This window comes from Pinus tabuliformis, chromosome 3_1 (assembly GCF_031772625.1).
Source record: "Pinus tabuliformis cultivar Carrire ecotype Pingquan chromosome 3_1, CPIR1, whole genome shotgun sequence".
Lineage (NCBI taxonomy): Eukaryota > Viridiplantae > Streptophyta > Pinopsida > Pinales > Pinaceae > Pinus > Pinus tabuliformis.
The window spans coordinates 676910808-676931216 of NC_142301.1; positions in this window are offsets into that span (position 1 = coordinate 676910808).

A 20409-nucleotide genomic window follows, 5' to 3' on the forward strand; every position below is an offset into this window, starting at 1 on the left:
CATAAACCCATTAGTTAAAGGAAGAGGCATCAGGTGACTCATGCCACTACTAGGCCATGGATCAAGGCCAAGTCTTACCTTGTCACCTCTACCTACCTTCCAGGCTAGACCACTTCCAAATGATATCAAAGAATTGAGAACTTCCCTCCAAATGATTGATATATTTGATCTCGGTCGGCATGACCTTCTTAAATAGTCTTCTAAAGAACTAGGAACAATGTACTTGTTGACCACCAACATCCAAAGGCTTTGCGATGTGATTAGTGTCCAACCACATTTGGAAGCCAAATATTTTCAAATTTGGAATAAGTTCTCTCGACACCAACCTCCCAGGACTTTAGGTTTACCTATAATTTCCTATTTGACCCATGGAAACGCCCTTGAATTCCTTTTCCTATCCCAAAGGAATAAAGAGCACAATTTCCTAATTTTTTCTAGGACGCATTTTAGATCCAAGTTGAAGAAGCCCAATATACCACTATGTTTTCTAACACTAATTTTATGAGAACCAAGCAAACTACTTTAGGAAGACATCTACGGAACCAACAATTCAGATGTTTTTCCACCTTGGTAATGAGCCAAGTCCAGTGCATTTTGCTATAACAATAGGGTTTCTGCTGAAAACCCAAATATTTCAAACCCTTATCCAATGGCTTAGAAGCATAATGGAGAAGCTGAGAAATATGACAGATCTTTTCATTAGATAGATTGTGGTGAGATATAGTATATTTATGAGAATTGATATACATCCTAGTTGTGTGCCCAAAGAGAGATAGAATCTCCAAAAGCACTAATATCTCTCAAACTTCACCATTGCAAAGTATAACAATATCATCGACAAATAGGAGGTGGGTGATAGCCATATTCCTTACAATGAGAGAGCCATGAAAATCCCCATGCCTCTTAGCATTAGATAGCAGACGACACAAGCGCTTAGCCACCAAAAAAAATAGAAGAGGAAAAAGAGGGAAACCTTGGCACAACCCTCTTTGAGCATCGAAAAAAGGGGAAGTTGAACCATTTATGAGGATCGCAATAGAGATCGATTGTATACAATTCATAACCCAATTTATGAAATCAATATTGAAAAACCAGATGGGTAAAAATAAGCCCGATAAAAATCTAATTTAATCTGTCATAGGCCTTAGATAAATCAATTTTGATAATTTCCCCTTTCATATTTTGAGTTTTATCTCATGTATACCTTCTTGGGCCACACCAATTGCTTCATGAATCCCACCCCCCCCCCCCCCCCCCCCCCCCCCCCGCCCCCCCACCAAGAAGGTGAACTGCTCCAAGGAGATGAATCTAGAAAGAAAGGGCTTGAGCTTGGACGCAATAATCTTATAAATGGCATTACATAGGGAAATGGGTCAAAAGTATGAGAACAAGAGAGGATGGCTCACTTTTAGAATAAGAGCAATGAAATTTGAGTTAAAATTAAGATGGATTATACTCTCCTTTCTATATTCTTGGATTACCCCTAAGAGATAAGGGGTCAAAGTATCATAAAGCTTTAGAAAAAACTCAACACCCCAACCATCTAGCCCGACACTTTTATCTCTTTGGAAACTATGCAACACCGCTTAGAGCTCCTCCACAGATACCTCCTCCATTATTACCCTACTTTCTTCTTCATCTACTTGCTAACGGGGAAAAATGTCTTGCCAACAATTAGGGGGCCTCCCCGGTGTGAATTCCCAATTAGACCTCACACCATTTGGGATAGGAGCCCCATCTAGTATGTGGGCCCGATTGCCACCAGGTATGTTTTGTTCCAAGTTGTCAAATGCGTAGATGTGAGTGTAAGGATATGATGCAATGTCCAGAGAATGGGGACAAAATTAGGTCATGATTGATAAACTCACAAATAAATGTACAAGAATAATGTAACAAATTAACAATAAGAAGTACATCTGAAAAAGTAGTCAGTTAGCCAAAACCATCCAAGACATACAATTAAGAGAGTGTTAGAGGTTAACTGCAAATTAGTTTGCAATAAGTTACTCACATTAACATGGAATAAAAGAGCGGATATTCGAAAGCAAACACACGTGCATTAGCTACAAATTAGTTTATAAACATATAACCTACATGAAAGCACACATACAAACGTAATGGAAATATCAAATAATCATTATAACCACCATGAAAGTGCATGGGAATCAATGTCGAAAGTGGATAATTTCTTGTTAATACTGCTGCAAATACAAGTTCATGTCTTGCAAACCATCAAAACCAAATAGTGGAACATATGTTGTTCATACCATCTTCAAGGCAAAACCCTAACCTCACCACAACTCATCCTACTATCTGCAAAGAGTTGAGTGCTTCTTGCTCCTTAAGCAGAAAACAACTCTCTAATGCTAGCTTAACTTAAGTTCTCAAATTCCATCTAAATGAGGCATGGGGGTATAATTATACAAATGGGGAGGTGGATTTTCACCTTCCCCATGACCTTTTGTATTCCATGTAGTTGCAGTCGCACTTCATAGTTACAGTCACCCTTTGTAGTTGTAGCTGCAATTTCTAGTGGTAGTGACACTTTGTAGTCATGGTCACGATTTCTAGTCAGAGTCACCCTTGTAGTCGTAGTCGCAATTTCTAGTGGCAATGGAACTTTGTAGTCGTAGTCACACTTGTAGTTACAGTTTCAATTTCAAGTCACAGTCACTGTTTGTAGTCGCAGTCACAATTTCTAGTGGTAGTGACAATTTGTAGTCGCAGTCGCAATTTCTATTAGCATTGGTACTCTGTAGTTGCAATTTCTAGTCATAGTCACCTTTGTAGTTGCAGTTGCAATTTCTATTCATAGTCACCATTTGTAGTCACAATTTAAAAGTGCGACTTGGCTTTGTTGCATGTGATGAGGACAATCTTGGTCGCAAGTCGCATTTGTAGAGGGCAGTCAACAAGTCACTAGGCATGCGACTTGTGCCTTAATAAGACGAGTTTAGAATCTAAGTCACAAATTGCACTTCTAGAGGCTAGGAAAACTAGCACTGCAAGTTTCGATTGCGACTTGCGACAAAAGAAAAAATGCAAGTTTTTCAAGGCTTAAGGCAAGGCCCATTATTGCTTGTAAACTCAAGTGTGAATGAAGCTAGGTTGATTCTTGCAACAATATGTCGAACTTGAACTACATATGAACCCTAATGCAACTTATAACCTTGTTTACATGATAGTATATACTCCCATTACGAGTTCCCCCTAGTGGTATTAAGCCTCTTGGCCCGATTGCAACTTCGTCCAAACCCTATGCATACAAAAAAGCATACATAAGCATAATTTCGACAACTTCTTAGAGATATAATTCTTATAACCTACATAAACATAAATGGAGAGGCAATGCCGAAATATCCTTTGCAAAATGAATGAATGCAAAATTCCATAAACCCTAATGTCAAGGATGAAGCAGGATAAGCAAGCTTAGGCAATGTGCCTCATAGACATATAAGAACTTGTAGCCTTGATGATAACTAGGTTATCAAAGAGTTTTGACCATTACAATCGACAAGGATATCTGTTAAGACCTTGAAAAGCACAGAGGGATCCAAAATTTAGATATATAGGCTAAAAAATTTGAGTGGTGTTGTAGCGGCTAAAATAATTGGTGAACCATTAGTAGAATCCAACATCTCTACCTACGTCCTTTCAACAGATAGTCTTATTAATAATGCAAGGAAGTATTGAATTAGATACTGTGGGTACCACTTAGGCTATTTGACCTTTTACAAATATGCCCTTCATCTGTCTCCTTAGTTGGTATTGTTAGTTTTTACACACTAAAACAAGGGCTCGCACACATAACTCTTTGACGAGGGAAGAGAACATGACAGAGCATTTATTGTGTTCAGAAATTTAAAGTGAGTTTTCAGTGTTACTTCATTGCTAGCAGGCTTGTTCAGTACCCTGACAAAGTTGTTTGCATCACCTCTCTACATAGGAAGCCTTTATCATTCCTTACCCTTTAATTAGTTTTCTTTTGGATTAACATTGGCATGATTTATAAGGAATTCATTGTGCGAGGGCGAAAGAGGGATCTAGACTTATTTTACAGGCAAGAGAGGTTATTTCTTGTTTGACATAAACTAAAATATTTTATGACTTAGGTTTTCCCTCATGCCATGCTTCCACATCTCATCTTCGACTGATAGGTGGATAGTAAAAACACACAATGAAATATCAGGATCATATCGGAAACGGAGTTCAGGTTATAGATATAGGCCTTACGAACAAATTAGAGTTCCCCACTAGTATCAAATCATATTTTCCTTGTTAATAGATCAGATTGACGTATAGATATTAGGGACAAGGTTTCATTGCTAGGGTCTACAAGAGGTTTCCTCTTGGTGTGACCATTACATCCACACACAACCATTGATGGGATTTCAACATTAGGGAAAGGTGATCAAAGAAACTCATCTAAGGTTTATTCATGTACAGGATTACAAAGAGCATGCAGAGAACCAAGCTTAAATGAAGGGTAAATGTTAGTGCGATGGAAATGTCAAATGGAAGAGTAAATGCAATGTGATGTAAATAGTAAATGCAATGCAAGGAAAAGATAATGTTAGATGCATGATGCGGTGAAACAGACAAAGTTACATGCAATAAAGGAATGTTTATGCAATGCAAGAACCATGAGCTAAATGCAACTAAGAGGGCCATGTGGCGCTTATGCGGATAATTCCTAAATGAAATGCAGGAAGTTTAATGCATAAAACTCCCCACAATAAAAAGAGAATTCAATGTTGGGAAGATAGCAAAAATATACATTAGAAAACATGTATGCATAATTTTACTAATAAGAAAACCCTAACTAGTCTAAACCTAAACCCTAATTTAACCCAAAAGGAGATAAGGTTATGTGAAGTAAAACTTCCAATGTAGCCATTGCAATTGTTTGCAACTTGCAAAAAAAAGGTGTCACTAATTAAACCTGGTATGAAGTGTTGTGCAAAAACAAAAATGCTTAACTGTGTAACTTGCACAAAAGACATAAGGTCATGCCTGCTCGCAGGAAGGTGTTCCAAAAAAGATTTCTCTAGCAAAACCACAATCCTATCTTGGTAGATAGAATGGAAACCTTGGAAGCTCCTCAAAAGCAAGCATTAATTTATATCAAGATAATGAGAGAAGAGATATTGCTTAATTGCAGAAGAATTTGCTAGATACGACTCCTCCATCCATTCATGTTTAACCCTAAATTAAACAAAAGAGAGATGATAGGCCTCTTGCTTGCAGAGGAATTAACCAGGTAGGATTAGTCCAATCAATTAGCGATTATATCTCAGTGTCTAAAATGAAAAACTTGAAAACCCTGGACATCTTTCAAAAATGAGCATTCATCTGGTGCAATTGTAGCATGCATAGAATCTAGTAAGGAAACCCTATTTTGGTCTTGTTCAAGGTTCTTTTCAAGGACATGAGGACTTGACATAACCATAGGTGAGAGTTGAAGTGCCTCACCGTCCTGACAAACCTCTAAACCTTCAAACAATGGATCTTTAAATTTTAATGGCTCGGTGAATCAACAAATATAGACAAATAACTATCATCAGACATATAAATGAGACAACAATTAACTGGATGACAGTCGTTAAAGCCAATGCTTTGGTCATATTGAACATTTAACACACAAGATCCCTCATTTCTAAAAAATGGAGATGAATCAACTAAAGAGTTTTCGCGGATAATTTGGATTGTAAAATTTCTCTCTTCACATGTTAAGAATCAAAAACCAGCAAAAAAGTGGGCTAAGAAATCATTGGTTTCTCCTTCCAAATGTAATAGATTATTACCTCGTATCCTATTATAGGCTAAGTCAACAAAAATGGAGTCTATGGAATTAAAAATGATTGTTGGTATAGCAGATTCAACAAATGAGTCGGGATACGAGGCATAGTGAGAGAAAGCTGAAAGAAGATTTAAAAATTCTCTTGAAGAAACTTGCATCAAATCATATTCGATATCTATGTTTTGTGCATTCACATCAGCTTGAGGAATCAACACATCAACACACAAGTTATGCTTCACCAAATGATTTTAACACCCACTGTTACCCAAGAGAATGCCAAGAATGCTTACCTTCATAACATGGACAAAAGGAAGAAGATATTTTTTGTTGATAAGAGAGCTTACTAGAAAAGACTACTCAAGACATGCCACAACATGAACATTAAAACCCTTGAAGCCTCTCAAAGGCGTGCATTCCTTCACATTATTTCTCATATTGAGCACGCAAAAGGAATCTTCCAGCCGATGAAAATTTATATCTTGATAATCAAATGACAGGGATTAAAGCCTTATACACTCTTGAAGATATACACTCAAAACCTAAATTTAGTACAAGAGAGATGAAAGGTTTCTTGCTTGCAGAGAATTGACCAGATCAAACTCTTTTTTTTTTATCATCGTCTCTATCTCGATATTGAAAATGTTTATTTTTTTTCAAAAATGAGATTACATCCAGTGATACAATGTTGAGAGGAGAATCTTGTGAAGAAACCCTAATTTGACCTAGTACTATCATCATATCAAACTTGTGAGGACCTGACATAACTGTTAGTGAAGGCTGAGGTGGCTCACTCCCCTGATAAGTCCCTAAACCTTCAAATGTTGGATGATCATGTTTCAAGGGTTCGATTAGATAAGAAATTGTATGCAACTAATCATCATTAGAAATATCATTATTAATAAGATGATAGTTTTTGGGATCACTAGTATAATCTAATTTTCAACATCGCCAAATTGATTATTCAAGACGTAAGATTCTTCTTGGCTCATAAATGGAAAAGAATTGATTAGAGGGATTTCATGAATAACTTTAACAAAATGATTAACTCCTTCCAATGTTGGAGATTTCAAATCACAAGAAAGATGTGTAATTTTTCCATTATTTTCCTCTTTCGAAGATGAAGCCTTACTGCCTTGTGCTTGTTTAAGATTCAATTTTTCAGAATGAAGGTTTGAAGTATTTAAAGTGTCTTCAATAGTATTATATTAGCTACACAACTCATGACAATAAGGGTAGTTAGTTGAGGAAGAATAAGCATCAATTCCCATAAGAAATTCTTTTGTAATCAAATTGGATTCCAGATCTAATTTTTGCACAGCTACGTCTTCTTGAGAAGTCAACCAATCAAAAGATGGACATCGACATCCCTTATCAACTATATTAGCAAGGTCATTTTCATTAGGATGACAATTTCCAAAGCCACTAGTTTGATTAAGCATTTTTATTTCACTGGACAGATCACTCAAAACATGAGATTATTCATTGACCGTATTTGGAGAGCCATTTACTAAAGGATTCTTTCAAAAGACTTGAGTGAGGGAACCGTCATCTTGACATGTTGGGATTTGGGAATCAGAAGATATTTGAGATGCATTTCCATTATTTTCTTCCTCTAGATGTAAGACATTACTACCTTGTACCTACTCAATATTTATCCCAACATAATGAGAATCAAGAGCATATGAAGGGGCTACTGGTGTAGTAGATTCATCAAGTATATCAGGATATAAGGAGCTCTGAGTCATGGATGAAGGAGAATTCAAAGAATCCCTTGAAGAAAAATCACTTTAAACCAAATGTGATTCAAGGTTTCAATTTTGCATCAACATATTAGCATTCATATTATGATATGTGGGGTTGAGTACACATTCAATATTATTTGAGATAGGGCCTTGGTCCTTGCAAGCAGGTGAAGGTGGAAGCATATTATAAGAAGATTCATGAATATATTTTGAAATATGTTCAATGGGATGAAGTTGGATCTGATCAAGAGGTGGTTTACTAATTTGATTTTCAAGTTGTCCTACTCTTGAGAAATTAATAACAACTTGTATCATAGGACAATTATACTTATTTTCATGTAAAATCCCCTCATTATCTAAATTATTAATAAAAATGATTTGATGGTCAAGACAAGAGTTCATTTCATTGGGTAATTAAGTTGAATGAAGATGAGGAATCTCTCAAGTGATGACTTCCTCCTCTGAGGTTCGAGGTTTTTCCCGACTAAAAAAAGTTGGCATAATAAAATAGGGATAAGATCTGGTTGATTTGTGACTTGCAGGTTACCAGGATCAATGGACAACTGATTATCAATATTCATTTCAAATATCAGTTGTTCCACATAATGGTAAACCAATTGTCAAATTTTTTCATCCAAAAAATCCCAGTCCACGTCTCTTTTAGGAAATTCATAACAAACAGTGAAGAAATATATCAGCAAAATATCCCAATAATTCATCTGGTTTCATCCTAAGCTTATTGATAGTTCTAAACAAGCATTGGTAATCATACTTGTCAAAAGAAATACGAAGCTCCTTAACAAGTTGCTTGAAAGAATTGATAGACCTAGTTGGTAAGGTTTTGCACCATTCCGTGATGAAACCTTGAAGCATGAGGGTGAATAGCTTGCAAGCAACATCTTTACAACATCTTTCATTAGAATGGAAAAATTGAAGAAATTTAAGTGTATGTTCTAATGCAGATGTTTCACCCTCACCATCAAACTTATTTTGTGAGAAGCGATGAACTATTTCCATGAGGATTGGAAAAAATAGCCTTTTAGAAAAACAACTTGAGATAAAGATTTGGGACGAAGCCATTTCAAGATAAAATGTTTAAATACGGGCTCCACAGACTCGACTTGCCATTTGGCCCTCTTAGTTCCAAGTTTGTTTATAAAGAAAAATGTCCCACCAATAGTTTGGGGGTCAACCTGGTGTGAAGTCCTAATCAGATCTCGCGCTGTTTGGGATAGGAGCCCCATCAAGAATGTGGGCTCATATGCCACCATGTATCTTTTCCTCCTAGATGTCAAATGCAGAGATGTAAGTGTAAGGATTTGAATGAAATGCCCAGAGAATGGGAACAGAATCAACCCATGATTGATAAAATCACAAAGAAATATAGAAGAATAATGCAGCAAAATAACAAGAAGAAATACATCTCAAAGAGGATTCAGCAAGCCAAAACCATCTCATACATAGAATTAAGAGAGTGCAGGAGGTTAATTACAAATTAGTTTGCAATACGTTACCAGCATTAACATGGAATAAAAGAGAAGAGATTGGAAAGAAAACACACGCGCAATAACTAAAAATTAGTTCATAAACATATAGCTCACACGAAATCACTCATATGCACATAATGGAAATGTCGGATAGCCATTATAACAACCATGAAAGTGCATTGGAATCAATGTCAAAAGTTGAGAACACATTATTAATATTGTTGCAAATACAAGTACATGTCCTTCAAACCATCAAAGCCCAATAGTGGAACATAGGTTGTTTGTACCATCTTCAAGGCAAAAGTCTATCCTCACCACAATTCACCCTGTTATCACAAAATCACACACTGAAGGCTGCCTATCAGTAAGATAATGTGTAACTATTTCAAACCTAGATTTGGACTAAGGCTTAGCCTCCTTAGTCTGAGAGGGCTCTCTCAAACAAACTATTGATTATGATTAACACTAAGAGGGCTAACTCTTGAAATGAAAACTTAATAAACATGCTGGTTGGACAGACAACATAAGATTTCTTCCATTGGGCTCATGGAGTCAAACACCATTTCAGTAAACCATAAAACTACTCATTCATGGAAGTCAGGGCATGTAATGTTTAAACACTCAAAACATTTCTCAAATGAACCTCAACTCATAAATACACACAGGAAATCTGAGCAGCTAGGTGAATTCAGAGTGATTGTGTATCTATAAAGCTGTAAAACATAAAGTATAAGACAAAGCCACATACATCTTGAGCATCTGAACAAAGTATGAATCCTGAGAAGGAAAAGTAGTCTTTTATATTACTGTAACAAGTCTTTACTTAAGCCAATATAAACTTTGTTTCTTCAAAAACATCCAACCCTTATTACATCCAAGTCTGATCCATATATAGGAATACACTATTAACCACCTAGAGCGAGCTCGAAGGCTGCTATTAACTACTCCTATCTGCTGTTTAACTAATTCATTAATTACATAAGTGCTGAACTGTAATTACAAAAGGTCTTAATTTATTCAAAACTTAAAATCTGTCCTCCTCGTAGCATGATGCTTTTCTGATCCTTGACACCTGTATATTTTCTGTTTTGGCCGAGATATGTTGGAGGAGAATACACTGAACGAGCTGGCTTTGGATACTGGCTGCGTAGATGGCTCATTAATTGACCAAGACAAGTGCCCTGTTTTCACGGTCTCTGTCTCCCATCATTCTTCACTACTTAAAGAACATGTTTCCAGCTCTTTAATTCTTCACAAACAACGCAGATCACCATACTATCCAATGAGCTGGAAGCCTTGTGGACTGAACAGGTGTACAAACCAAAAACTTCGGTAACCCTACCAGAACCCTAACAATTCGGTCATAAAGTACCTTTAACAAGGCTTTAGCCAAAAACAAAATATTTCACCTTTTCTCCAAAACGCACACCTGTCATTCTCTGAATAGCTAGGATAGTCTTGTATGGTCTCCCTCATGTTCTTGAGGCATTTCCGTCAAAAATTTGCTGACCTCATCATTAAACTCTTTGTTTTTCTTATAAAACAGCACCTACAGCAGTTTCGTAGCGCGCTACGAAACTGCTGTTTTTGCTAAAACAGAGTATATTTGCATTGAGGAATTTACTGCTTGAGACCATACTCAATAAAAATCACTGCATCATTCACATTTAGAACCAGGGCTGCCAAATAGGTTTACTGTGTCCAGGCAAAGAACTATATTTTGCAGAATGTTAATTCCATGGCATTGATGTTATAAGTTTCAGAGATATTTGAATATAACATAAGCTCTTTGGGTATCTATAAAATACTTGGCAAAGCATAGTCAGAGCTGTTAAGGCAATTATCAAGACGGTAACCTTCATCTTAGCAAACATTTGAATTCCAGGGATATGCCCAAATCTAGATCAGATATAACTGTTTATGAATGTCACTTAACTGTTACTGCAACTGAAGAGTTTGCATCCATGTCGCAACATTGAGAGACTTTAGTTTCCAGCACTCCTGGTCTGAAACCATTTGTGAAGTACCCCATCTCAAACCAGTACTCTCCATTTCAAGTTCCTCTAAATGGTGATAATCCTTTAGCAGGCAAAAGAAGCTTGAATCTAAGATTCCTGCTGCAGTGATACCTTTATACCCAGCTAAAATCAAACTTTTCAAACGAAGTTGAGGCTCTCCCATGGAAAGAAATAATTCATTGGATATCGTTAGAAGAGAAAGGTCAAGGTATTGCAAATTGTTTGCAGCAATGAAAAAAAACTTTTGATTCCGAAAGAAGAAACTCTGGTTTCATTTACTGCTAAAGGAGCAAGTTCTAGACACTGTGAGGCGGTCGATTTGAAGTCCTCTATCGCTGATAAAAGGGCAATCGGATACAATAATCTCTTTCAGATGCACACAACCGAATGATAGAGGAACATAACTGTTCTTGGACCCACATCCAGATTTGGTTTAGGAAATATGGCGCTGTAGAGCTCTGTCAAGTCCAGCCTTGCGCTTTTGCACCCGAGCATCATTGATAGCCCTAAACCGCTTCAGAATAATCTTAAAAGGTGTTTTAGCCATCTGATTCTCTAGTGCATATTCTGCATAATTAGAATATCCCAGCCCGCGTGCCATCTTATGCCTTAATTGGATCAATTCTTCAAGGATCTTTGTATTCTCCGTCAAGCATCTTTAATCTTTTGGAACCAATAAAACTTCACCTTTTGCATGCTCTTCTGTCCTTGAAACATCCTCATTGCCATTATTCACACAAACAGACACAGTTTTACCATCGTCTTGTGTTTCCATGCTTATGGCATCAACTTCATCAGAAACGGAAGCAGCTTCAGCAGCATATGCGGACATTGCCTCTAAAGCACGATGAATTCTTTTTGAGGGTGGTAGTGCAGCTTCATCATCTGATGGCAATGCATCCTGTGGGGTATGCTTACCTGGAGCGCCCTCCACTGTCTTTGGCACGTTATCTTCGTTGAGATCTTCCTGTGTTTTACTACACTCCTTTCTCAGACGAGCTCTCACCCTTTCAATAGTTTCCTGTGTGTATGAAAATTTATGTGCCGGTGCCTTTGTCGGTGAAAGAACTAATGAACGAACAGCTAGTACCGTTTGCCAAATCTTAACATTTCAAAAACTCATCACTGACACGTACACGATCCCACAACCATGTATACTTGAAGATGACACATGCACTACCTTTTAGTCGATAACCAGCTTCTACTTCACGAGAGGAATTCACACTTATACAAGCATTTTTATCCTGAGAAACGTTCTTATCATCATAAAGAGCCTGAAGAACCTCAGACAACGGTGGAGCTGACATCATCGCCTTGATATCTTCAATCTTATCTGAAAGATCTGACATTAGACCTTTAAGCACATCAACCTCGTCCACAGCAGTTGTAGCCAATGTACCAGTATGGAGATCTCCCTCGGGAACATTATTTGTCTGTGCATATTTGCCAGAACTTTCATCTTTGGATGTCTCAGCTTCATTTCTAAAACATAGTTGTGAAATATGACGACTGTTGGGTTCTTCCAAGCGTTCTAATATAGAAAGAGCTCTCAATTAATCACTTGCAGAAGTCTGAAAAACCTCCCTTTCCAATGATGCATCTTCTAAGGCACTATACCACGACCAGCATCTTCTAAATCTTGATATGCTTTCCTTCTTATGATTGGCACCTTATTCAAAAGCCACCTGTAAAATGCATACACCCCAGAGCTATTTTGCATGACAGTTGCTATGGATTCGAACAAATCCCCAGTTTCGTAGCGCGCTACGAAATCACCTAAACAGGTAGCACTGCGAAACTGCTAAAAAGGATTCATGCGCTGCGAAAACACCTTGTCCTTAAGCTAGGCTAAAAATTTTTGGAAACAGAATTTTCAGTGATAACACACCCTACTATCTACTAAGAGTTGAGTGCTTTTTTCTCCTTAAGCACAAAAAAATATCTAATGCTAGCCTAGCTTAAGTGCTCAAAATCCATCTAAATGAGGCATGAGGATATATTTATACAAATGGGGAGGTATATTTTCACCTTCCCCATGACCTTTCATATTCCTTGTAGTTGTATTTTCACTTTGTAGTCATAGACACCCTTTGTAGTTGTAGTCGCAATTTCTAGTGGCAGTGGCACTTTGTAGTCACAATCACCATTATAGTTGTAGTCACAATTTCTAGTGGTCGTGGCACTTTGTAGTCATAGTTACAATTTCTATTCAGAATCACCCTTGTAGTTACAGTCACAATTTCTAGTCACAGTCACCCTTCGTAGTTGATTTCTAGTGGCAATGGCACTTTGTAGTTGCAGTCACAATTTCTAATGGCAGTGGCACTTTGTAGTTGTAGTCACAATTTCTTTTGTAGTTGCAATTGTAATTTCTAGTCACAATCACTCTGTGTAGTCACAATTGCAATTTGTAGTGGCAGTTGCATGTTAAAAGTGTGACTTGGCTTTGTCGCATGCGATGAGGACAATCTTAGTCACAAGTCACATTTGTAGAGGTCAGTCAACAAGTCACTAGGCACTAGAATTGCGACTTGTGACTAATAAGATGAGCTTTACAATGTAAGTTGCAAATTGCACTTCCAAAGGCCAGGAAGACTGTTACTGCAAGTTACAATTACTACTTGCAATAAAGGAAAAAATTCAAGTTTTTCAAGGCTTAAGGCAAGGCCCATTGTCACCTGTAAACTCAAGTGTGAATAAAGCTAGGTTGATTCTTGAAACATTTGTCAAACTTGAACTACATATGAACCCTGATGCAACTTATAACCCTACTGACATGACAATATATGCTCCCATTACGAGCTTCCCCTAGTGGTATTAAGCCTCCTCGCTCAATTGTAGCTTTGTCCAAACCCTGGGCATATAAAAAAGAATGCATATGCATAATTTCGACAACTTCTTAAAGAGATATTTCTTATAACCTACATAATCATAAATGGAGAGGCAGTGCCAAAATATTTTTTACAAAATGAATCAATGCAAAATTCCATAAACCCTATGTGAAGGATGAAGCAAGACAAAAAAGCTTAGGTGATGTGCCTCACAGACATATAAGCACTTGTAGCCTCGATGATAATTAGTTTATCAAAGATTTTTGACTGTTACAATATACAGGGATATCCATTAAGACCTTGAAAAGCACAGGGGGGCCCAAAATTTAGATATACATGCTAAAAAATTACGGTGGTGTTGTAGTGGCTACAACACCACCGTTCTAGGAAAGTGTTATGTAATTTGAATTACTTCGGGGATTGATGTTTTCATAGGAGCTCTAAAAATATATTCAATGTTATTTACCTAGATTTGCTATCCCATAAAAGGATGACACCTTAGGACCATTTTCACCCTGCAGAATCCAGATGGTGTTCATCATTTTCCATCCTTTAGCAAAGGCATGGATTTTTTTGTGTTTTATTTTTTTTTAGAGGTGGTTCACAGGTGGCTGCTACATCCACGGAAAATCTGGGCAGATCAACCTCGAAGGGAATCTTTTAAATCCCTTCGGCCGACTATCATGGGCTAACCCCAAGGGCGTCGAGGATAATTAACCTTGTGACCTCCCAATCGATGAGGTACTTAACAACAAGGACTAGACTAGTTCAGCTAACCCTTGGGGCTGGATTTTTTGTTTGTTTGTTTGTGTTTTCATCACCACTTTTTAACCCAATGGCTCTACTTCTTAGGCACCAATCCTCCCTAGTTTCAAGAAGGCCGATATTTCTTTATTCAAGGTTCTCATGGGTCTCACTAGACTCTTAGGATGAGAATCCTCCCCCTTATGAGTTTGAAATAGTTTGGAGTTTCCTTTCTAACTCCTCTATCTCTTGGAGATCTAACAATTTCTTCCTTTTTGCCCATTCCTTTCTCTTTTGTTTGATCAATTTTAGATTAGCTTTGAATTGGGTTTTTGCCAATGCATTCGAGAGGGCACAATATGGGATCCAATGGTATGTTACTAGGATTAATAACTCCTCAACCTTTAACCATGCCAAGTGTTTGGTCAATTTAGAGTGTCCTAAATTGCTATATTAATTGTCAATCCGGGAGTCATAAACTGTTGAAGTGTGGTGCACTATATGTGCAAGATAACCTATTTCTTACTTTTTGTCGTTTTTGGTTTTTATTTTGTTTTTGGGTTTATCTTCGTTGATTTCCTAATGTGAGATGGAAATTCTAAAAGACAAGTATGGATATAAATGTTCAAGGCAATGATGTCCTTTATAATGATTTCCAAAACTTCAAACTTCAAAAGGGTTTTAAAACATGCAATGATGAAATTAATTCCTAAAAGAAAATGAAAATGTGCCACTATTCTAATCAAACAAACAGTGAACTATTGATCATGAAACCATTATCCTTGCTGCTGTCTAAATACAAAAGAAACTGTACTCAAAGAAATCCAAAAATTGCAAGTAAAGTAGAGCTAAGATCAAATTACATCAATTCATATTCTGACCCCTCACCATTAGTCTCACTATGGCTTTCAGAGGTAATCATAAACAACTTGAGCAATCTGACATCTAATTTGCAGAAAATAAAACTAATATCAAATTACGCACTCATACTTCAATCCCTCACCATTAGTCTCGCTATGGCTTTCGGAGGTAACTGATAATGACATGAGCAATTTAATATCTAATTTGCAGAAAATAAAACTAATATCAAATTACACACTCATACTTCAATCCCTCACCATTAGTCTCGCTATGGCTTTCGGAGGTAACTGATAATGACATGAGCAATTTAATATCTAATCTAACTAATAAAGCCAATGAACAATCTTGAAATAAACAAAACAGTGTTGGAATTAAAAGCTAAGAAAAATAAATCAGCAGAAAGACAAGACTGATTCCATGTCATTAGTCATTGTGGAAACTATATGCAAATGCCCGGGCTGCCTACTGTAATCTGGAACAAATACACTGATCAGCGTTAACAGCAGTGGAAAGCATGTAAAATTATGGACAAAAATAAAACGTTAGCACCATAAGAAATGCAATATATACAAGTGAATAATTATGGCATAATGAACGTAAGAAACACAATGTGAAACTATACAACAAATAAACAAAACCTCGGCGTGTGCAGGGGCCCTCTGCACAACCTCGGGCAACAGCTATCAACCACGAATTATGCTTATAAATAGGGTCTTCTCATATATTCAAAACACAGTCATAACAACGAAACAGTGTCACGGCACAGTGGGCTCTTTAACAGTCAACAATACATTACAAAGACTAACTATTATGCGTATGGAAACGCATTATTTATAACAGAAGACTACATAACTAATTTCCTAAAAACTGTGCTGAGAGAGGACACGTGAATGACAATGTCCATGGATCTAGCATCATGGCTGCCGAGATGATGCAATCTAATGAAAGCGGCTTGTTGGATTTACATCGTGGGCAGCCTACAGGTGTCAGCGTGCCTCCAGAAATCTAGAAACGGCCACAAAAATCTTTCACGTGCCTGGAAACAGAGTTCTGTTACCGTAGGACTCTTCTGTTGACCACCGCTTGACCACCGTTGACTATGGCCTCCTCTGATGAATTCGACTAAGCCAATAGGGCTCGGTCCATGTCCACGTCATTTCCAACTTGCCCATGTGGCTCGATTTGCCTGAAGACACCTGCACTATAGAATTTAACAAAAAGGCTGCGGAAAGTTGAACTGGTTGCGGAAAGTGACAAGATTCCGCAGCTTATGAGCAAAAATCTAGTTCAAACATCAAACAAAAGACATAGTTAGAAAACCACTTTATGTGCTCTTTAAAACTCAATATGCAATGATGTTGATAGCTTAGGAGGTCCAGGTAAATGGAAAGAGCCTAGGAAAGTGTATAGGAAAAATGAAAGTTTGGGGCTCAACACCAAGTTCATCTTAAACGGGATGGATGGTTTCTTTGGGGCCCTTTTATATCCAAGTAGATGGGGGAGTGATCCGATATGCCTCCCTCACCAATCCATTGTTTGATCATGGGAAGAGAATTGAAAAGACCTTCAGTGAGGAGGAATCTATCAATTCCCTTTGCAACCTGAGCTTCTCCAAAACAACAATTCCTCCAAGTAGGAGATATTTTAAATGGATCCACATCCACCAAGATAATGTGAACAAGCCTACTCCTAAAGAAATACGCTAATGGATTTGGCCTAGCCTAAGGGCCCCAGTATTTGGAAGGACCCAGAGACAGATTCAATCCCCACCAATGATAACATTATTTGATTGAAGGAGAGATCTTTGACAAGAATCTCCCAAAATTCTATGTGGTTTTGGGTTGGTCCATAGATGTTAATCAATGAAAGAGCTTGACCTAGAACCAAAGAAGAGACATCAATCCCCATAAAATACTCGATGCTCCATATATTTGAAACCTAAAATTGATGAGGTTTCCAACCCACCTCAAGCCCCCTCGATCATCCAAAAGCATCCATAACCGAGAAACTCCAACCCTTTAGGAGGGTTTCAAGACATGAGGTTATCTGAATATTGCTACTAAGAGTTTCCTAAAGAAAGACGATACCTAGTTCATTTGCATCGACAAGTCTCTTCAAAGCTTGTTTTTTAGGGGGATAAGCAATACCCCAACAATTGAAGGGCATAATTTTCATTTAGGTGACCCCATAGAGGTTGGGATATCTTTAAGGGACCCTTTGATAGACAATTGTTTGTTGCCAACAATATATGCATGAGCTTTCTCCTTGAAATTGGAAAGGAATGATTTCCTACCTCGGATTCAACTTTCCACATGGGACAATGAAAGTTATCCCAAGCCCTAGACAATACCATCCTTCCAAGGGACCACTAGCTGAGAAAGAAGATTATATAGGACAACATTAGCCTCATAGATATCATATGGGGTAAAAACAGAAGAGGATGACGAAGAGGAAATGTCACTTGGAGAATTTGGGCAAGGGAAGATAGCCAAAATAGGAAAGGTAGAGGAGATTTGAGAAGGGTTTCAAGAAATGGCTACATAGGAGCCCTTAGATACCATAGGAACTAACGCCTGAGATTGAGAAGAAGAAAAACAAACATAATTGATAATAGTATTTGAGGAGGAAAGGGGGGAAATCAACGAGGTACCTTCACAACTTGAAGTTGTATGAACTGAAGGATGGGAATCTGGCCTAGAACCCACTGTCACTCATTGTGTTGGTTGATCATCTTCGTCATGTCCATGTGATTTCAAACTAGATGCGGGAACCAACAACTCCTTTGATTGGACCCCCTGCTCGTTTCCACTTACCAAAGCTAATTTTTTTTTTTGTTTTCTTTCTTGTGCATGGGGAGCACACAATATTTTGCAAGGTCCCCATGTTTATGACACCTCTTGCATCTGTAAGGGACTCCTTCATAGTCCAACTCTAAGGGAGAAACCTCAAGACCCATATCAATCACATTAGGAATCCCACCATGGAGATCCACAATAATTATGATTTCTACCATGGACATATCATTAGAGATGAGATAAGAGGAGTCATGCTCCACGTAAACCTGAAAAAGATTTCAAATGTCACAGAAAATGAGCTCATGCCACAAATGAGTAGGGAAACTGGGAATTCTAACCTATAGAGGAACAATGTTAGTCTTCTCGCACCTAGCATTGAATAGGGGGGTGTAGGGTTTGAAGACAACATGCTAAGAGTTAATTCTCCAAACCCTACCCTTGACTTGCTTGGCATCTTCTCTAACTTGGAAATTTAGATGCACCCATCCTTTGGTTAGAACCTTAACAGTCAGAGGGTTTTATAACAGAGGGCACACCATAGACTTCGCTCATTCAATAAGAAAAGGAAAACCGAATTTACATCCTTGAATCTTACCTACCGGCAACATTTGACTTAAGACTTTCACCTGTTATATAGCCACATCCGCTCCCAGGGACAAAGACATCTTCATGTCTTTAGTATGTTTAATAAAATGTTCTTTCTTCCTCTTCCCCTATACTACAGACTTTTCCTTTTTGGACTGACCACCTTCCAACGTAGAAATGTCATCCCTACCAACAAGTTGCACTTTAGGACCATTATTGAATGACCTCTCATCACCCACCTGAGATACCATATCCCTCAAGAAGCAGCTCGTCAAGGGAAATTTCAGGGAGATATGGAGAAGATTAAAAGAAGTGGGAACCTTGGGGAAAAGAAAACCCTCACCAAAAACCCTAGCCCTTTGAAACACAGATTTTCCACAAAATTTTGAGGTCAAAACCCTAGATCCCAAGGTTTGGAATATTGAAAATGAATCGCAGGTTGAGCAGAGAATCTTGAGCACCATGGGTCAGTTTGAAACCCTTGGAAACTTATGGCCTCAATAGGACATTCCTCACCACTCGAAGCCCTAACAAGAGAGAGAGCGATGCTTGAGGAGGAAACATTGCCGCAAGGTGTAGGAAACCCCATATTCATGGATCTAAGGAATAGGAAGGGAAAAAACTAGCCTCCCCGACTGGTAAAAGAGCCATCCCTCCACGAACCTCGTGATCAAGCTGAGGTAGATTGGCCCATATGGATTGGTAGTCCAACATGTACTTATCATAGTCAAGAATTTCCTCATCCCCCATGGTGGGGAGACAAATCAGTGCCAAATCAGATAAACTTACCCAACAAAAGAGCCTCCTGTAAAAAAAATATTTACCCTACTATAACAGTTAGTGGTAAAACCACAAGGCGGTTATAGGTTTAGAGAAACTAAGATATTAAACAATAACAAGAAAGTAATTTTGCGGGTAAGGGGAGAGTCAAGAGAAAGCCACCAGGATAACTACTTTCGAAAGATCCTAACCCACAAGAAGCACTACCATTTCTGCCATGATTGACCTGTGTAGTTCTCCCACCCCTAATCTATCATCATATTTGTAACCCTTATATCTGAGAACTTCATATTTAAATTTAATTAATAAGTATATAAAAACTTAATACTAACAATAAACTCTCTTTTTAAGCTATCTCTCTATGCATATTACATCAAAAAATTAAACTAAAAAAATTATAAAGCATGTCAAAGAAAAATACCAACTGCATGTGTATGTAACTATATGTATCAAGGTTTTAATAAAATAAAAAACAAGAATATTTCTATCTAGAAAGATGAGAAATTTATATAAATATATATAATATTATTAGGAACTAGCATAGATCCATCTTAACTACAAATCTCTCAATCACCGAGAGTAATCAAATTTCTTGATGTGTAAACTTTTTTTCAAGTTTTACACTCAAAAAAAAATTTACATCTAAAAAAGTTTGATCCCTCTGGAAACTAGATAAAGCTAAAATTAAGATAAATCTATACTAGTTCTACTAAAGCTTAATAAAATTACACAACCATCCAGAAATCAAAAAATAATTCCATCCTTT